Genomic DNA, 19,240 nt, shown 5'->3' with positions numbered 1-19,240 from the left:
TATTAGCAAATGAGCCTTACTTTACAATTGGAACAACTGATGAAATACAGTGAAATCAATAGTGACGATATTAAAATAAATATTGTGCAGAAAAATAAATGTTACTATTTATGAAGCAGGAAAGGTCACAGACTATAGAAAATAATGAACGCATTTATCTGAACCACTGTATCGCAGTCAAACTGAAAGCCCTCTGATCACTGAGTCATCCCCTTGCAAACGTTTCTCTCTTACCTCACTTATAATAGAAACTACTTGTGTAGCCTCTGCCTTTGTTGTCAGCGTACGAATCACTGAGGCATGGCTGTAGGACCCCATCAGATAGCCCTTGCTCCCCTTTAATTCAAGTGGAGCCTTGTCTGACGATAAAACTATTGCAGCAGGGAACTATATTTAAAACTTGGTGACTCATTCATCTTATGGCTTTTTTTTGAGTCATTAGTGGGTCATATAACTATATATATTTCATTCAAGTTCCCATTATAGTTCCTACCTATAATTGTAGTTATTTTGCTCCAATTAATTCTCTTAATAGAACAGCAGTCACTAACCCACTGTAAGCAATTCCCCCCTTTATTTTGTGGTTTGTTCTTTGAGAGTTTTTTGACAGAGTCTTATCTGAAATTCCCAGATGGTAGCATACCAGGTTACGGCAGTGCTTGACATTTGCTACTTGGACCTATTGACTCATAAAGAAAGGTTTGGAGGAGACGCATCTTCTGTTGTAGTGAAACAACTGAATTTTTATTTGCATAAAGGCCAAATAGCCTACTCTTATCAGCTTCATTTGTTTCTTTCTGTACTTAAAATAGTCGTAGATTAGAAGATTTCAAAAATCCTTTTGCTTTGCCATTTCCATCCAGGAAAGAAGTTACTATCTTTTTTTTCTTTTCCCTTTTGAATAGATATGAAAACTTAAGGTATGTTTCAATAACAAACACATCGGTTTATACAGAATCTTATCAGGCCAAAACATCTTTATGCACAAGCATCAGCAATGAGATCAGCTCTGCTTTGAAAACAGTTTTTGTTAGCTATCGGGCTTTACACAGACAGTAATGTTACCAGCAGAAATGTTGGTGATTATGTCATATTTGTAATTCTAGAATTATAAAAGTCCAATATGGAGTGGAAGGCAGGAAAAGAAGAACATGTGATGGCGCTATACACTTGTTTATTTATAGAAATGGTACTTAACCAAAAGTACTCAAACTGTTCATACCGGCGAGCTAGCTCCACACAGGATGCACATGCATCTGAGCACTGAAAACTGCAGTTCCCAGTGGAACTAGATGCCTGGTGGCATCCAAAATCCTTGTTTCATTCCTGTACTTCCTCATAAAAATGGCAAAACAACTATATGTGATCCTTCAAAAATCGGCGTGCCCCCCCCCGTCCTGAGGATTTCAGAGCCATTAGATGCCACTCTTACCACATGTTTAATCTAGAGATGCTGGCTTTGATCCTTTACTAGGAAAGTAGGAAATAATGATTTGACTTCTTTCTCTAACTAAAGCAATTCAAAAAGGTTGCTTAGGCACCTGGTCATTCTGGGGAATGTGTCTCACTCTGCTTGGAATAATTAGGAATGACAGCACTTGACTGCAGTGCCGGGACCTGGATAATAAATCTTGTTCTTCTTTAGTCTGGAAAAGAACGAGTCGATCTAAGGATCTAAAGGACGGACCTAAGAGTCCAAAACAGCAGTAAAGCACTTAACATCCCTTGGCCCACTTTGTACAGAAAAGCAATAGAAACATTCATAGCAGACTAAAGACAACCAAGCCTCTATTATGCATGAACAAAAGAAATAGCCAGTGACAAATAACATCGTGAATATCCCTGTTCCAAACTACTTAATATAAGAAATTTCAAAGGCTGTTATCCCTTCCTCCTGTTTCCTCTCCTTGCCCTCCCACTGCCTCTCATTACTCAATAGACTTCTGCTATCCACAAGCATTTACTCAGCACAGAGCCAGAGCAGCCTAAGCCAATCTAAGGCCAGGCTGCGACAAAACCATCTTTTCCTTCTCTCTGGACATGTTTTCTTATTTTTGCCTTGCAAGGACACCAGGGTCAATGCAAACGCCATCACAAGGTGATTCAGGGAGAGGAAGACTAATCACCGTTGTCTGGGTAGCTTTGCACTGCCCCAAATTCTAACTTCTGAGAAATCATGTTGAACTTGGGAAATGGTTTTGCAACAAAGAGGAAAAACTCAGGAGGTTATGTTTCTTCTCAAAACTGGCCAATATGTTAGAAGGGTTAAATAATATCCCCCCCTCCCACTCCAAGATAGCTTTGTGACAAGGAATATGTAACATTCCAATATTAAATGGGACCCTGTAGTTGAGAACTTTGCTAGGAGGGCAGAATTTTAAATCTGTGAATGATTTTAACACCTGTATTTCCTAACTTGGGCGTGCATGACTCTGCAGGCTTAATGTTCTCTTTTAATTCTTCTATCTATGTGTGTGTATTGGGTCTGGCTGAGATGGAGTTAATAGTCTGGTGTGTTATCAACACCTTTCTAGCTACTGATGCAGAGCACAACGCTATGAGGGCTGCTATGGGGAGTATTAACTCCATCTCAGCCAGACCCAATACAGTGTGTAATCCACAGAATGATGATAGCCCCTTCAGAGCTTCAGAACATTTCTCACAAGAGTCAGGATAAGTATGAACAGCATGAAAGGCCAGATACAACATGGGCGTTTAGAAAGCCTAGACTGGGACTTGGACTAAATTTAAAACTCCCACATTATAACCCTTAGTGTTTACAAGGCAGCAAATCAGAGACTTTAGGGGCACCTGATTTTGATAATGCACAGACTATGTCCCTTGAGATGCGATCCTGCAGATACTCACATTTCAACTAACAGGGCTGTGAAATCACAGGTAATACCTGGTCCTAATTAGAATCCAGAAATAAGGGACATAAATCCTACCTATGTTCAAGAGGTGCCTCTCTGGAGCATCTGAGGCAGAGATGTGAGACTTAACAGGTACCTGTGTAGGGAGCACTTCCTACCACTAACACCGACATCTCTTTGCTGAAGATGTTGACCAAGCACTCCCTACTCGGTGTGTTGACAGTTCAACACAACATGAGCTGGAAACTTGTCCTACATACTCTGTCGAAGCAGCCCAAGAGCTACAGGTAGGAGTCCTAATTTTACTCCAGAGCTGGGCATCTGTAAGTTTAATGCTACAACATCCAGCTTTAAGTCCTCTGACACATACTGCTTTTTGTGCATGTCACAACAAATAGAGCCAGGTCTATACGAGATATGTTTGGAGGACTCATAGGAAGAAAACCCTTTCCAGCTGCTTTACAACCTAAATACCTGGAGCATAAGACCTCATAGTAACTGAAAGTTACTGGAAGTTGATAGTTAAATTTAGAACAACTTCTCCTCCTCCCTCCAAAATAGGGCCTCATTAGTATTTTCACTGTATAGATTTTTAAAACATCAGTCTGGAAATCAATTAGTCTAGTCAAGCTGTTGCCTTCCCCAGACTCCAGACCTAATTCTTCGTGTCTTCTCCCCTTAGGTACATTATAAGCCTGTGTGCTACTGGACTGAAATGTGTTGAATATGAAAATGCTGAGGCATTTGCACATTTCATTAACAACCTCTTAAAAGAAATATAGTTAAGGTTTTATTTTTTGCATTAATTGTGACCTTCCGAAAGAAGCTGCTCTATTACTAATCTCCTGAAACATATGGTTTCCTTGTCAGGGTGTGGGGAGTGGGTGGGAAGAGGGACTTGATTTTTCTTTTTTTTTCCCCCCATTTTTGAGAGCATTAATGAACACTGCTGTATGATAACACAGGCAAAAGGGAAGGCTATTTGTTCCATTCATGTAGGATGCCAAATAACGCAGAAGCACTAATGTCATTAATTGGCCTATATGCCATCTGTTGGAAGGTGCTTTTGGTTTTCACAATAGTCACAGCAGTATTACCAGCAACACAGCAAGAACAGTTACCCAGTTAAACACTCTGGGCAGAAATGGTTCACAGAAAACCAGTAAGTGTGGAGTTGTTTTGCTTTTGTTTTTTTTAAAGAAAGGCTGATTGCAATAGATGTGCATGTAGCAACAAATTAGGAGACTGATTCAGCCCCTCTTAAAAAGAATGATTTGATAGGAAATCAAGCAGTGGCAAGACACGGTGATCTGATGGCAGCCAGGTTAGGTTTGGCATACATTGCAATGTAAATCAGAACGGTAAAATAAGCTTGGGGTTTTTTTCCTTTAGGGGACATAACAAGTGTCATCATTAAGTCTTGTTGGTTGTCTGCTAAATTCAGAGCAGTATTTCCCAAGGAACCGGGAAAGTGATGTGTTAAGTTTAAAGACTTTTCTTCCAGCTTGTTCATATACATGTGAATCAGAAAACCAAAAAAGAGAAGGCGCTTATGCAATACAGGAGACTAATGATAATGTATTGCAGCATATGATATTCTAAGTTGACTTAAATATTGTACTTTTCAAAAGAGTGTAAATGGTGCTATTTTACTTATTTTGGCCTGCAGCGCAGTGTCTGTTCTATAGCTTGTATGCTCTCCCCTTACTTTAAAGCTGAGCTCGTACTTCACTTTAAAGCTGACACAACCAGTACAAAATTAAAATGGACAGCCTGATCAACAACATTCCCCACCTACATAATGCAAATCAATCAACCAGAATGACAAGAAAAGTGCCCAACACTCCCTGAAGGCTCAATTCCATATCTTTCAAGCTTCAATTAAAGCAGCTTTCTTCAATGTTCCATCTCAAATTCAAATGACACAGAACCTAAAATGGGCTCCTGTTACACTTTAGGGAGTGGTAATTTTGAAAGAAACAAAATATGTTTTACAGAAAATTAGCATAGTGCCACATTGTTTCTCTTGTGCAGCTATATTAAATATATATACTGGGTTCATCTAAATAAGATCCATTTAAATATGCTTTTCATTGTTAATTGCTAAATGTAAAACATTTTCAAATTTTAGACAAAGCAAAAATTATTTGACACTTCTTTCCTATGAATGGCATTTTTTTAGATTCAAAAAGATATATCCTGAAGTAGGGAAATACTGTTATAGGTGAATGCAAGAAAAATATGTGAGTTATAACAATATGTCTCCCTCTCTCATAATTTACAATAATTATATATTGCTGATAAGAGGAAATCATTGAGTGGCCATAAGGAGGAGTAAAGGGAGACCAAGCCAAAAAGATAATTCGAGATGCATATTTGTCAGTGACAGAAAGGCCATTATTCATGTAAATACATATTCACCACACTACTGATCAGATAATCGAAGTAGAGATAAAAATGATCACTTAATTTTCTATGTGTGTACACACAGATTAATTTCCCAGCAACACATTTTAATCCACAATGTTCTGCCTGAGTTTAAATGCTTGAGTTGATTGTACTTTCACAGTTTCCCTTAGAAATACATTTTTACAGTCTGGTACATTTTCACTGTTTAAGACTAAGAGCAACATTGTAGGTACACCCCCAGTGTCAATTTTTTCATGTACCCTTCCACTGTTTAACCAATGTTTCATGATGCATATATCACGAATCAGCACGTAACATGATATACTTCATACATGCTTATAAGTGAATGTAGGCACTTTTGACAATCTCAGCCAAAGTGTGGGAGGAGGATAACATCCACGAAGACTGTGGAAGCACATAAATTACTTTGGCCGGACAAGTTACTGTCTAACTGCTGAGCAACATTCACTGCCTGTGTGTACACTCCCAGCCTGTAGCCACTTAAACCAGCGTTTTGTGATAGTGTGAGCATACCTTAAGCCACTTAGGGTTTTTTGGAAAGTTCACTGTTGGTTTATGTTTTTGAAAGACTGAGACTTCAAAATATATCTCATGAACTTGAGATAAGGATGGTTGTTAGAACTTTAGTGCCTCTGGAAGTGGAGTGAAACTTATTCTGTGCACACATATGCGGATCTATCTATAAGGCAGTGACCACAACATCTACAGCTCAGATATTGCCAAACATTTTCCTTATAAAGGTCCAGTGTCAGTTACAACTGTGCCAGAATTTAATTATTTGGGGTGAAGTTTCCCATCATGAGCTTCTGTCTCAAGCTGAACTGAGTTTAAGCATGATTTAGCCTTTTCAGGAAGAAGAGTTAGGATAAAGAATTGTTAACTAACAACAATCATACAACCTCCCCTCTGTAACTATCTATTGAGAAGCTTTAGCATGTCTGTGATTCTGACAGCAAGGAGTCTTTTGCTCACCTAAAGGAATTCCTCTTAAATTTGGCTGATTAACTTCTGAAAAATCTGTGTGTGTGCACATATATATATATACACACACATGTATATTTACCACATATGTATATTTACTCAGTAGAGGCTTGCTGGTCTTGACAGCACAAGCCTAAAGCATTTACCCTCCACAGGTCATACAGACTACAGACATGGATTGATGGAGGCCTCAGGAAATCTTTTTCTTTACCCTTCTCTAATAAGGGATCAATCCCTAGATACAGGATATTTACTTAAGCTTCACTTAAAACATGCAGTGAAAGAGGTTCTGCCATTCGCCTAGGTAGTTTGGTTTATATCTGGAAAAATTTGTTCTAACATGTTATTGTAATCTTTGCTTTGAATGAAGCTGTTTGCGCTTCATCCCAGCCACAGGGGACATTGGACATGACTGAAGACAGTTGTCTTGTTGTTTTGTGCTTATCTCTAGCCTGTCCAAATCTTTAACTTTTCCCCATTAGACTTGTTTGCTGAATCAGTTATTCATACTTCTTTCCTCTAGGTTGTCCAAAACTGGATACTAAGTGTAACAGAATCATTTTATACCTCTCTTAAAACATGCTCTGTGCTTTACCTCCATTAAGTCACAGCCCAGCAGTGATCGGGACTTCTTCCTGTTAATCTTTCCCTGGCTACTAACGCTGAGAAAAGAAAACTGGTCTAAGCTGTGGAATTAGACTGTGGTTTCATGAACAAGCTGGCTATGCTGCTCAAATAAGCAGCTTTCTATTCTCCCTCAACTTTTTACAGTGCTACACTTTTCCTCGTATCGCTACAAGTTAATATAACTGGAGAACTTATCTATATTAAAAGTAACACTACCCGCAACTTTTTTCCTTACCTAGTTTTAATCAGTACTTGATTCCTGGCTAGGTAGCTGTGCAAATTGCCATCAGAGACGTTTGCTACTGCAACAGTACTTCTGGGTGATACTGAGGAAGTGACTCTAGCAGGACTTCTTCCCTCTGAGCAGCAACTGAGTGCTTTCCTTTTCTGTGTAAACTGAATGGAGGTTCAGGCTGTGATTTTTTTTTTATTTAAAGAAGTGCTCAGACATGTGAATAAACACACGCAGGAACTGAGAGTTGAAAAACTGTGTCCTAGATGTCTTCATCTGGGTACTCAACAGGATGAGAGTAGCCATCCAATTTGTAGGTGTTAACATGTGCAGTGAAGGCAGCTGTTGAGACATGCAGTCAATGGGAGACAATCCTGCAAAAAGTAGTGTATTTATGTAATTACAGAAAATAATAATGCCTCTCCCACAAAAGGTGAAATTAACAGAGACAACCTTTTTCCTGGGTTTTGTTGTTGTTTGGTTGTTTTTTGATTCTTTTTGTTTGTTTGTTTGGGTTTTGGTTTTCGGGGGTTTTGGTGTTTGGTGTTGGTTTTTTTTTTTTTTGAGGGGAGTGTTGTTTTTTCTTTTTAATTTCAGGCTGTTATTTTCATGGAGTTAGTATTCTGTCCACATTTTTGATTGTGTGATAGGAAAATTACTTACAGGTAATGAATTCATATATATCTAATTTAGCACATTTTTAACAAATAGGTATTGTGTAGGAACATTCACATACAGAAGTGTGTTTGAAACATAGCTATTTTGCTACTAGCTGTTATCACATTTGGTGGGAGAGATCATCTGTTGGTGGGAGAAATTCACTAGCGCTCCTATGGTATCCTGTGTGTGGCAATCATAGCTATTACATTTCTTCTTCTCTGCTCTTAAGCATAGGATTCTCTGCCTTTCCATACAACCAAGGAATTTGGGAAAGTACTTGCCAAGAACAGAATATCAGAGCTGTAAGTAGTTGTGTGTAATAGAAAGCTGTTGTTTGTTCCCATTAAATCTACAACTCCCAGTCAACAGAGCAGGGGAGGCTCTTCTTTGCTGGTATGACTGACAGCACTTAATATAACAGGTAATAGTTTTAACGTATGAGAAGACTGGGATTACGTATTTCCTTCAAGGTCCAAAAGTATAATTTCTGATGTTGTAGTGGAAGAGTTGTCCGCTGAACAGCTTTGGTCCTACTGGAAACGTACAAATTGTACAACTAAATAAAATGCCTGATACACTCATATTTCATCTCTAAAAGTCATCAGGCCCTGACTATGATTAATTGGAATGTATTGGTTATCATGTCACTAAATTAATGCTCCTATAGACTTACGTGGGACTATGTGGAGGGCAAGATGTGGTAACCTTTATTTAAATAAAAGGAGCAGCAACTTGGCCCTTGGCCATGCGTTAACTTCATGTATCTGTTATGCAGCACATTTTACTGCATTCCCTCTAAAGGAAGAGGTGATAACTGTTGCTTACAAAGTACTTTGTTTGGAAAATGCAGACTATCAGTTTAAAGGAAGTTTAACTTCCTTCCACGGCACACAAAGTGTTAGAGGGGTCTCATCCTCACTCATTAAGTAGGAGACATTCTGGTGGAAACACACTGACCTAACGGGCTGATCTGGGATGGCAATGCCAGTGCTTTTTTACAAACTCCATCATTTCAGAGTTAAATACTCTCACACTGTGGGAGGAACATTACAGAGTTAACAAATTAACTTATTCCCACTTTGAGTCTCAGAACTAGTTAACTAGAATGAAGCCTGTCGACTTTGAATATTTCATTAGGATTTAAATGTGTGGAAGATTAAGTCTATGCACCTTTTATAAATGAAGAGGGATTAGATTATTAGATGGCTTCCTCAGTCAAGACTTTTGAATAAATTGCTCTTCAGGGTAGGTGAACATGTTCATGAGCGTAAGACAGCACTGTCCAGAGGAATCTGCAGGAAATCTGAAAAACCCTGTGAATTAGCCATGCTGAGCAGCAGTGTGCATTGTCCCTGGTGGGAGAACATGTGATACGGCTACGCTTCTCCCAGTACTCGAATTTAGATAGGCAGTACTGTGTAGACATGCACAAACTGGCTCCCATTCTCCTGCTTTCACTGCATCTGGAGTTGCTACCTTCAAGTTACTTCACTCAAACTAGCCAGCAAAGTGGCATACCAAGGAACGGCAGATTTGCAAGAGCCAAGTTGCATTTTGGAAAGCCACATCTCCACTACAGGCATATTTATACTACGTAATGCAGCACAGAGGTCCCTAAATTAAGTTTGGAAAGGGCAGTTTTAGAATTTGAAACAATATAGCCATTCCAAAGAATAGTCTGATACACTTTTCTCTGGCATGTATCCGGTTTTCTCTGGATCTGTGTCTCTTGCACCGACCTTCTGGCACAGCAGTTCATTCTCTCCCAGCTCCCACCCCTGCATTTGTGTTAACAGAGATGTCTGAGGACAGGGGCTGACATAGATCAGGAAAACAGCATCCAAGTTTCATACGTTTTTGGAGAGTTTTTGTGTATGCCTTAACCTGGACTGTTTCACTGATCTCATTTACAGTCGCATTAGCACAACTGTGCCACAAGGGCAGGAACAAGCATCTGGAAATTTCTTCAACTGTCTTTGCCACTGGAGAAAACATACCACCGGATTTCTTGGCCATTGAAGTATTCTGCTTCAGTTAATTAGCTCCGCTGAAAGGCTCAGTTAATTAGCATGGGTGTGGAGTTACTCTGACACAGTTACACTGCTTGCGAGACCTGAGCTAGTCCCTCCGCACGGTGCTGCCGCACGCCCTGTAAGAAGTAGGAAGGCGAGAAGAAAGCGGGAGGCACGGCCGGCGCTCCTCCCCATGCCTTCTGGGGACCTCAGCCCCTGGCCTCGCCGGCGGCCAGACCCGTCCTCCTCCCTTCTGCAGAAGCGAGTGGGTGGGGTGCGCTTTCTTTGACGAACCTTCGCCAGTCTCTGCGTTTGCCTCGTTACTAACCCGGGCGATAACGCAAGCGGACACCAGGTTCCTCTCAGAGTCTGCCAGCGGGGTCTGGGCCTCAAGCGGCTTGAGGCGGGCCCCGCCGATCTCATGCCAACCTCTGAAGCCGCGCCTTAGGACTCCTACGTGCCCCGCAGCCAGGAGGTACGGCCCGCACGCCGCAGGCAGGCCAGCTCCGGCTCTCCCCTCCCGCTGGTGGAGGAACCCGGGAGCGACCGGGACCGGGACCGGGACCGGGACCGAGCCCGCCATGGCGGCCGCCGTGTGGGGACAGGTGCCCGCCAGAAAGCCGCCGCTAGGGCGCATGCGCGGCGAGGGGAGGGAACAGCCCCCCCCCCTCCACCGGGGTGACTCCACTCCCTTCACCCCACCCCGCCTCTCCCATTCCCCCTTCCGGAAAGTGCCGAGGGCATCCGAGTGGAGCCGAAGCAGCGAGTTGCGGGGGGGGTGGGTTGCGGCTGGGCCCGGCCTGTCGCTCCGCTAGGGGGCGGGCGCGGGCTAACAGGGGCTCTCCTCCCCGCCCCGCCCCTCCCCGCCCAGCCCAGGCGCAGGAGCCGGCGGCGGCGGGAGCGGCGGGGTCGGTTCCGCGGTCCCGCGCTCCGCACCTGCTCGCCTCAGTCCGCGCGGCGGCGGCCGCAACGGCCGTAACGGCCGTAACGGCCTTAACGGCCTTCTGCGCCCCCGGGGGGAGCGGGACGGCGGCGGCGGCAGCGCGGCAGGTACCGGGCGGGGCGGCGGCGGGAGCGGTGAGGGGCGGTGGAAACCGGGCTGAGGGGAAAGTTGGCGCCGCCGGGGCGCCTCTGGGAGGCGGTGGTGCCGCCGCCGCCGGGGCTGCCTCTGCGCTTTCCTCCTCCTCCTCCTCCTCCTCCTCCTCGGCCGGTGGAGTGCCCGGGCGGGCGGCTGGCCCCGCGGGAGAGCGGCGGGGGCGAGGGCTGCTCCCGGTGGAGCTGGAGCGGGGGCGAGGGGAGGGAAGAGCGAGCGGGAAGGTGAGCGGCGGTGCCGGGCTGGCTGTCAGCTTGTAGCGTGTCGTGCCGTGCTGCCCCGCGGGGTCCCTCCGTGTTCTGTTCCCCGCTCCGCGCCTCGTGTTTTCAGTGGGGGTGAGGGCGGTGCGGCCCGCCGGTTGGGCAGGTGGGCACCGCCGGGTCCCCGGGGCGCGGGGGGGAACGGAACGGGACACCGGAGAAGGTCCGGTCCCGTCCCGTCGCCGCTCGCTCCTGTGCTTGCCTTTGCCGACTCCTGCTATAGAGCTGGTTTGGTTCCTTCCCTCTTCCGACCTTTTCTTCCCCCAAAACGTTGGCGAAGCAGCTCGCCGAAGAGTTCGGTTTTTTGGGGTTTTTTTTTTTTTGGAGCCCGTCCGAGCGCCGGGTGCCGTAGGGGGGGGGTTAGGAGAGGAGCGCCCGTGCCCCTGCCCGGACGGACGGACGGCTGCTCGGCACGGGTCTGCCAAGGGCTCAGAACCGAAAGCCCGGAGATAAGCGGTCTGTGGTACTGTATGTGTCGGGAGGTAGCTCACCTCGAAGGCTGCCGGGTCTCCACAGTGGTTGCTTTCAGCATTTCGGGTGCCGACTTACAGATAGAAAAATCTCCAATACATAGTTTATCCATATCTATATCCATAATATATCTAACATATATATATATGAAGTGTGAAACCAAGTTACCTTGTTGGTGAAACATGCAATGGCAGTAGATGATGGTATTTCTTTTAATATAAAATTCCCGTTCATCTTATAGCATTTCTCATTTCCTCTCTTTACTGAGATTATCTGAAGTAGTTAGTCAGCCTCTCCTTCTGTTGCTTTCCTCTCTTTCGAAGATACAGGTTTTTTTTGGTTTTCCCTGCTAGGGTGGTTACTTCCCTCGTGGCTGTACAGCTTGTTGGACAAATTGCTACTGCTCTAATACCCAGGTAATAGAAATCTGAACAAATCAGTACTTTGATAATATTAAATACCAGTACTGCTACTTTGATCATCCAAAACTGTCTTTTTGGTAGAAATATATATATATATTTCTGAAGTACTAATTCTGCACAGTATTGCATAGAAAAGTTATTCATAAAAAGTGAATTTAGATGTGTGGAATACTTACTTAGCTTTGGAGGGGAGTTGCTCTTTCACTTTTTCTTTTTTTTTTTTTTTTTTGTAGTTTATCTGAAACTACTCTGTAGAAGAAACAAATTGTCCCCATTACCTGGGCAGTTTTGATTGTAAAGTAAACCGTTAACAAGCAGGAATGTGGGGAAGAAAGGTCTGTTTAATTACCATATCCAGAAAAACTTGCTAATGAAATACAAATACTAAATTTTTATGATGTTGACATTCTCTGGCACTATCTTGTGGCAAAAATGTCTTGATGGGTTGGTGACAAATGTCTAATACATCTTTGGTTTTTTGTTCATAAGAAAAAACGTAATATTCCACATATTTCTAAGTACACTTAACAGAACAGCTCATTTGAAGAACCAGCTTGTGTTGATAAGATTGATTTTGTTTCATTAAACACTCTAATATTGCTGGCAGTAGATTCCTGGAAAAACTCGTAACACTTGTCATATCTCTCTGCGATTTAATAAGCATTTCTTATGTGTCCATTATCACTTCTAAGACAGGGACAGTTAGTTCATGATTTCAGGACAGAAATTTTGAGTAATATCACAGTAACATGTTGTACTGTACAGTACTTAACTTTTTACCCCTATGCCTCCAAAATACTTTTGGTACAAACTAAGACTGTAATAAGACTATAGTTAAGTGAACTTTGTAATTTAATAGCATATCCAGAAAGCTCCATAATTGCTTTGTAATTTATCAATTTGTTTTATTGGTGTAATATGCTTAATGCAGAAGATGATAATGAAAAAGCTAGTGTGGTAGTAACATCACCTTCTTGCATACATTCCTGGCTTGTCACGTGATAAATCTTGTTTTCATCCAGTCCAGTCATCTAAAATAGCAACTAATTTCTAAAGCTCTTGAGTGGGTTTTTTTAATAGTCAGTATTATAGTAGAGACAGTTGTCCATACATTTCTAAGCTGTGACTTAGTACTTTTTGTACTGATGAGTAAATGGTAGCTTTACATAGATGCTAAAAGACTAACCTTACGTAGGCATGACACCGAAAGTGTTGTGTACAGAAGTCACGTTAAATTCTCCAGGGTGGACTAAATGCAGGAACAGTGAGCAGTTCTTCTATTTTGTCACTTTGTGTGTTCACAAATAGTATTTGTCGTACTGGCATCTATACATAGGGCTATTTGTTCACTACAAATCGAGCAGTTAAAAGTAAACTGAAGGTTAATGGTGATGAGGAGTGCTGTTGACAACCATATTATTTTAAATACGGTAAATGTGCATTGTAAGTTTTGTAGGAACTTTGTGGTGTGGTTTTTTTTGAGTGAGAAACAATTCTGTAAGCTTTATAACCATGAAGTTGAGAACTGGTTGCCGTCAGAGGCAACAGCGTGTGGTCATCTACTGAAAAGTTTGCACTAAAGTGGAAAAGCGAGAGAACAACATTTTTCAGCTGTTTTCCCAAAACTACAGCTTTGAGTATACGAGGCAAAAATTATTTCTTTTAAGTCCTCCTCATATTAGTTGATGTTAGCTTGTAGTGTTGGTTTCTCTTATCTTCTGGCTACCTTTGTGTAGCAGTGCAATGTATATCTTGTTCTACGGTGTTAAGTGCACGGGGTTAGTCAACAAGGGGGATTGGCACAATGTTGATGAGCACTAGTACATCCAGCTTGCAGGTGTCAGAGCTATGGATTCTCACCACCAGCCAGACATTTCAGCCCCTGAAGGGAGCATTAGATACCTTGGGCTAGAACATGGGATGGCTTTCACTTGAGTAGGAAGCTACCTAAATCAATCAACAGGCAATTCTGAACTGGGGTTGTCTCTTAAGCCCACAGGAAAGGCAGGGTTTAGGCAACTTAGTCCAGGCTACATGGAAGTGTCAGTATCAGGCAGAAACACTCTGCCTGCATTTTTGTTTTGGAGTTGGATGCTTTTCATGAGCTGTAGTGTTTTCTTGTTATCAAGGCCTAAAAATCAGAAGGTGTGTACGGTCTTACCTCATGACAAGTGTGAATTAATGGGAGGTAAGTTATTCTTCTGTCGGGGTGTTTACTGAGGGGAAAGAGCAGGCGCAGAGGCAGTTGGAGTGGAGTAACAGATGTGCTGCAAGTTCCATCCTGACTTACCTTGAGATAATTTATTCTAATCTCCCCATATCCTAAGATACCGTTGCCTTCATATCAGCATGTACTGAACCTTACTGGGTTCTTACTTCTATTATTAACATTGTAATATGAAACTTACTCGGGCGTCCTGTATAGGGCTTTGTATTCCTTTTCTTTCTTCTTTTCATATCCCTGCACAGAAAATACTTCATGAAATGCTAGGAAATCAGATACTATAGAAAACATTCTCCAATAGCTTACTTTTTATAAAGCTTTTTTTGGTCTTTATTTTTCCTCCTGTTGGCAAACTGCATTCAAAATCTTGAAGAGTCTTCTCCCTAAGGAAAATTCTGATACTTCCTTACATAATTCAGTCACTTGAACTGTGCCGAAACCACTGGTCATGCCTAACTGCTAGATTTTATGTTTTAGATTTCTAAATGTTGCACATGAGTAATGGAAAGAAAGGGTTCCCATCTGCTGGGCCAGGAAGATTCAAGAGAAACTTCACAACCTCATAGATGCTCGGTGCACTGCTGTACTGTTGCTCATCTGGTGAGTCCCGTGTGCTCTTGGCTTGCAAGTTGGAGAAGTCCAAGCAAAATCTGGGCTCTGGGCATACGTTTGGAATACAGATTCTCCATCTGGCACTCCTCAATAAGATGTGAGGTATTTTTAAATCGGTTTCCAGGAAAATTTGGAAAAGGTTCAGGCAGAAATGTATCTGCCTTTTCACTGTTCTGAGAGTTCCTCCAGCTTTGGCTGGCACACTTCCACGGTACGAGTGCCTTCTCACGTGGCCTTGCTATGTTGTCTCAGCATGCGTCTTCATTGAATATCAACACCTCTCCTTTTAATAAATGCAGTTCTTCTGTCCAAGAAGCCTCACCATTGATTTAACAGGAGAGCGTATTACTGCATAAGGGCTGTGGTAGATCTCTGCGGGCTGTAGGGCCCTTAGTCCGAAGCCAGCACATTATCCTAATTGCATCTGTTTGAAATGAAGATCATTAGGACTGGGCTAATCTGGTTGATTTCTGTAACTAGCTTCCCCCTGTTAAACTTCCGCAAATCTCTCTTGGATATGAAGTTTAAAGAATAGTAGATAAGTAAAGCCGTTTTACAGACAACACAGACATGACAAGAAACAGTGAAGCTTGCACATGGTACAGGCGTAAGTTAATCTGCCATATTGGCTGTAATTTCATCAGTTCCCTCTCTTGGCAAGTTTAGGTTTCATACAAACGCTTACAGCAACGTATGTTGGGGGGAGAGAGAGAGAGTGTCCCAAACTTTGAAGTATGACTAAAAGCCCTGCCGAGGAAACTGTGTTTTTCAGAATCTGAAATTGAAAGGAGCTCTTCAAGATAAGTGGTCGTAATCCCTTTTCTAGCAGAAGGAATTTGGGGCTTTTTGAAAGGTGGTGTGTCGCCAAAAGTGAAACAGATACTTTTCCTTGCATCACAAAGTAGAAATACAGCCAAAGTAGTATGTTGCATGCTTGCTTGTATTGACCAGATCAGTATGTTTCAAGACGTAACGTAGTAACCCTTGTCACGGCCACCTACTTTCTATCATCTTTGTCAAGAACCAGCTTTTATCTTCTTAATTCAAGCTAGTGGCTTGTGCGCTCTGAGCTGGTTAGATAATTATTCTTAGTCAATACTGTGCAGTGTTAAGGCAGTAACATACCAGTCGTAGGAATCTCTTGTTTTTCTTTTTAGAACTTCCCCACTAAAGTTTAGTGATGCTGCTCATAGAAATTAATGAAAAATGGAAGCAAAAGCCAGTCCTTAATTCAAACCTGTACGTGTGTGTTATCAGAGTGGGCGGTAACATTTTACAACGGGTTGGAGAGGTTTTTTATCATTTGAGGTGAAAACAATATACTTTTAAGTTCTCTGCAAGAAGAAGAAAACTGGATGTACGGAAAGTGATTCTAACTCTACTTTGCTCTTCCATTGTAATGTAATACAAAACTAATTACGTACGTTTCCTTTAAGTTCACATAACCTTTCAAACAAGCTAAAAGATTTCATTTCTGAAATGGCAAGGTGGACAATACTAAAGTGTGCTTCACTTTTATTTTTTTATCTTCTGAAAGAGAAGAAATGGTAAAATTGGTGTGAAATCAAATGCTTCAACCTTTGTAGCTGGCAAATGCGGTTACAATGGTTTGGTAGCAGCTTTAATTTTAGTAATTCTGACAGATGCCAGGAGTACTAACCAAGGCTGGATGCCTCAACAATATGTTTTAAATAACAAGTAAAACATGGCATGTGCACACAGTAAAGCTACCTTTTCATTTTTTGTATTGTAAGAAGAAAAAGCTCCTTTTCTTTTTAAGTCATTTATTAGTTACACTATTAACCAGTTGTCTTTTTTTTTTTTAACCTAAACAAGACTTTAAAAAATAGCTTTGGAAAAAAAGCAGTTGTAAGCAACTGAAATCACCAGTGAAGTATTTCACTACTAAGTCAATTGCTGTTTTGTTTGCAAAGTATGAAAGTAGTTACGATTTGACATCTTGTTCATTGATTTCCCGCTGTCCTCTCCCTCCACCCCCAGACAGATTTTAATCTGGTGTATGTAGCGTTATGGAGAGCAAGCGGTTCGTAACACCAAACTGTGGCGAGTAACCATGGCTATTTCCCTAGCAAGTTATGTGATACAGTTACGCTCTGTGGAGTGACGCATTTTATGAATCAAAGCTGGGAGCCTGAGCTGTGACTTGTATACGCGTGGGCTTTTGTACTGTAGTGTTGTTCTTGCGTTGTTTTGCCTACAGTTGTGTGAATATGGATCCTGTTGTTCAACATGGGGCATCTCCCAGGGATTGACCCTGGGTATGCAGAGGTCTGGTCTCTGCTCTTTCACTGAGTTTTGGTGTTTTTTTTTTTAAAGCTGCTTATTTTTATCCCAGGTATTGGATGTATATGTGCAGTTGGCTCCTATTTTTACATCTGTATCAGTGTAAAATGCTTTTCATAATTTTTGCAGTTGTCTGTTTTTTTCATATTCTTACCTAGATGGGAAAGGACTGCACTTCTTGAACTATAATGGTACAGGTAGAGGCACAGCTTTTGGTTGTAGGCAAACTTGGACATGTACCTGAAGTTAAGCACATGCAAGGATTTTTTTGATTGCTGTGGTTGCTTCAATGCTAGTGGTTTGTCTGGAAGAGGGTAACTTCTTGAAAGTGTTGCTAATGTTCTAAATAACATATTAAAGATCTCTAGTCTGTAGATAAAGCAGGTTGTACTTTGGTCGACTTGAAGATCAGCTAGCACATGCTAAAGTACAGCTTGCCTTATCTTCATATTATTTCAGAATGTGTTAGTCCATGTTTACTATAGGAAAGAAAGGTGTTTTTCAGCAACCTAGTGAGCACAGGTTGTCCTGATTGGCTTTCAGTGGTTGTTATAGGATGGGACAATTTCTATTTTTGCCACGTACTTCAAGTCATGTGTGTATATATATATCTATATATATCTCAGCAAAGATTTATTAAAGCACCTTGGAAACTCATTTAAAAAATTTGGCTAACATCCTGGCCTGCAGTGTGTATTAACTCCATAGTTATGGTATAGTTCAAACTTTTTTCATGTCCCTGGCTTCTTATTTTTGGGTCCAGTGTGTCAATGGATTTTGTTAATTATCAGAAGGCTTTAAGAAGATAAAATTCTTGAACTCTGATAGTTTGCTCTTTCACACGGTACTCTCTGGACTATTGTTGTTTGATGAAGATCTCCACCCTTGCGCATGCCTAACTTAGTTTTAAATCTTCATTCTCTCAGTTCATTCATGAATTGATAAAATTATTTATTAGAACCGTCCTTCTGTTAACTTGAATGATACAGTAAGCCCAGCTGCAATTTTGGTCTCTCTTCTGCCCATTGCGACCTTCAACTATGGCTTTCTCAGATGCCTGGTAAAAATAGTGTCACAATTTTCACTTGATGGAAACGCATTGGTGAACTTTAGTTTGGGTAGAGCATAAGCTACTCTCAAAATCATCTTGTGCGTTATTCTATCCAGGATTAGCTTGAAAAGAGATCATGTCTTTTGGGAATCTTTTTACAGAGAGATCCTATCTTATTAAGGATCATAAACCTTTTTGCCTTCAAAGCATGTTTCTGTAAATATAAATTGTTTTGTGTGACATCTGAAAAAGTTGCTAAGAATTTAGTCATGTGTGAGTTTGAATACCTGGTTAAAAACTTAAATTGTCCATGTATTTAATAAAATAATTTAAAAAAAGCAATAGTAGAACAACACAGCTTAGGCTGCTTGTGGACATAAGCAGCATTTGATAGCTGTTACAGTGTTGAAAGCCAGTGATATAATTACAAATTATTTTTTTACAATTTATAATTGTGGAAACAATTGGTGGCATAATCAATACTTTCCATTTTACTCTGAAAGTAATAAGCAGTTTGAGGTGTCACTGAGTAAATTCAGATTTGCAAACATTGGGCAACTCTTCAACTGTGAAAATTCTTGTGATACTGTACTTCACGTGTGCAGTCTTATTAAAAGCTACTGTTAATATACAAGTGTGGGGTTTTTTTTATATTTGCAGCCATTGTGGAGGTTTTTTTATTAAAAAAACCAACAAACCTTCAGCAACTGATTCTTCTTGCTTTCAGATTTGTTTGACTTCAGCAACACAGTTGTTCTTTGAAGTTGTTGCCAGAAGGTTTCATAAGCTGAGGGAGAGTTTGTGGGACCGCACCAGTCAGGGCACACTACTGATGTGGCAAGAGACCAAAAATCCCTGACAGATTTCAGAACTCCCTAGCAATATTCTTGTAGTAAAGCAGCTGTCTTAATTGTAGCTTTCCTTTCATTAAATTCAGTGGATTTTAAGTTAATTTTCCAGTTTTGGTTATGTATGTTTCCTATTCATA

General features: G+C 41.5%; 1 protein-coding gene across 3 annotated transcripts in view; it reads left to right on the top strand.

The window, feature by feature from the left end:
* The window catches only part of PTPN3 (protein tyrosine phosphatase non-receptor type 3), a 173,843-nt gene that overhangs the window by 30,079 nt on the left and 124,524 nt on the right, over positions 1-19,240 (top strand). The window contains exon 1 of one of the 3 annotated variants that reach the window (XM_052788057.1): positions 10,715-10,865. The exons of the other annotated variants lie outside the window; for them this stretch is intronic. The gene's annotated coding sequence lies outside the window, so the exon portion shown is untranslated. Of the gene's footprint in view, positions 1-10,714; positions 10,866-19,240 lie in introns of those variants that run through there. 3 annotated transcript variants of the gene reach the window in all.

Source organism: Harpia harpyja, chromosome 5, assembly GCF_026419915.1.
Source record: "Harpia harpyja isolate bHarHar1 chromosome 5, bHarHar1 primary haplotype, whole genome shotgun sequence".
Lineage (NCBI taxonomy): Eukaryota > Metazoa > Chordata > Aves > Accipitriformes > Accipitridae > Harpia > Harpia harpyja.
This window is presented reverse-complemented; position numbering and strand designations above follow the sequence as displayed.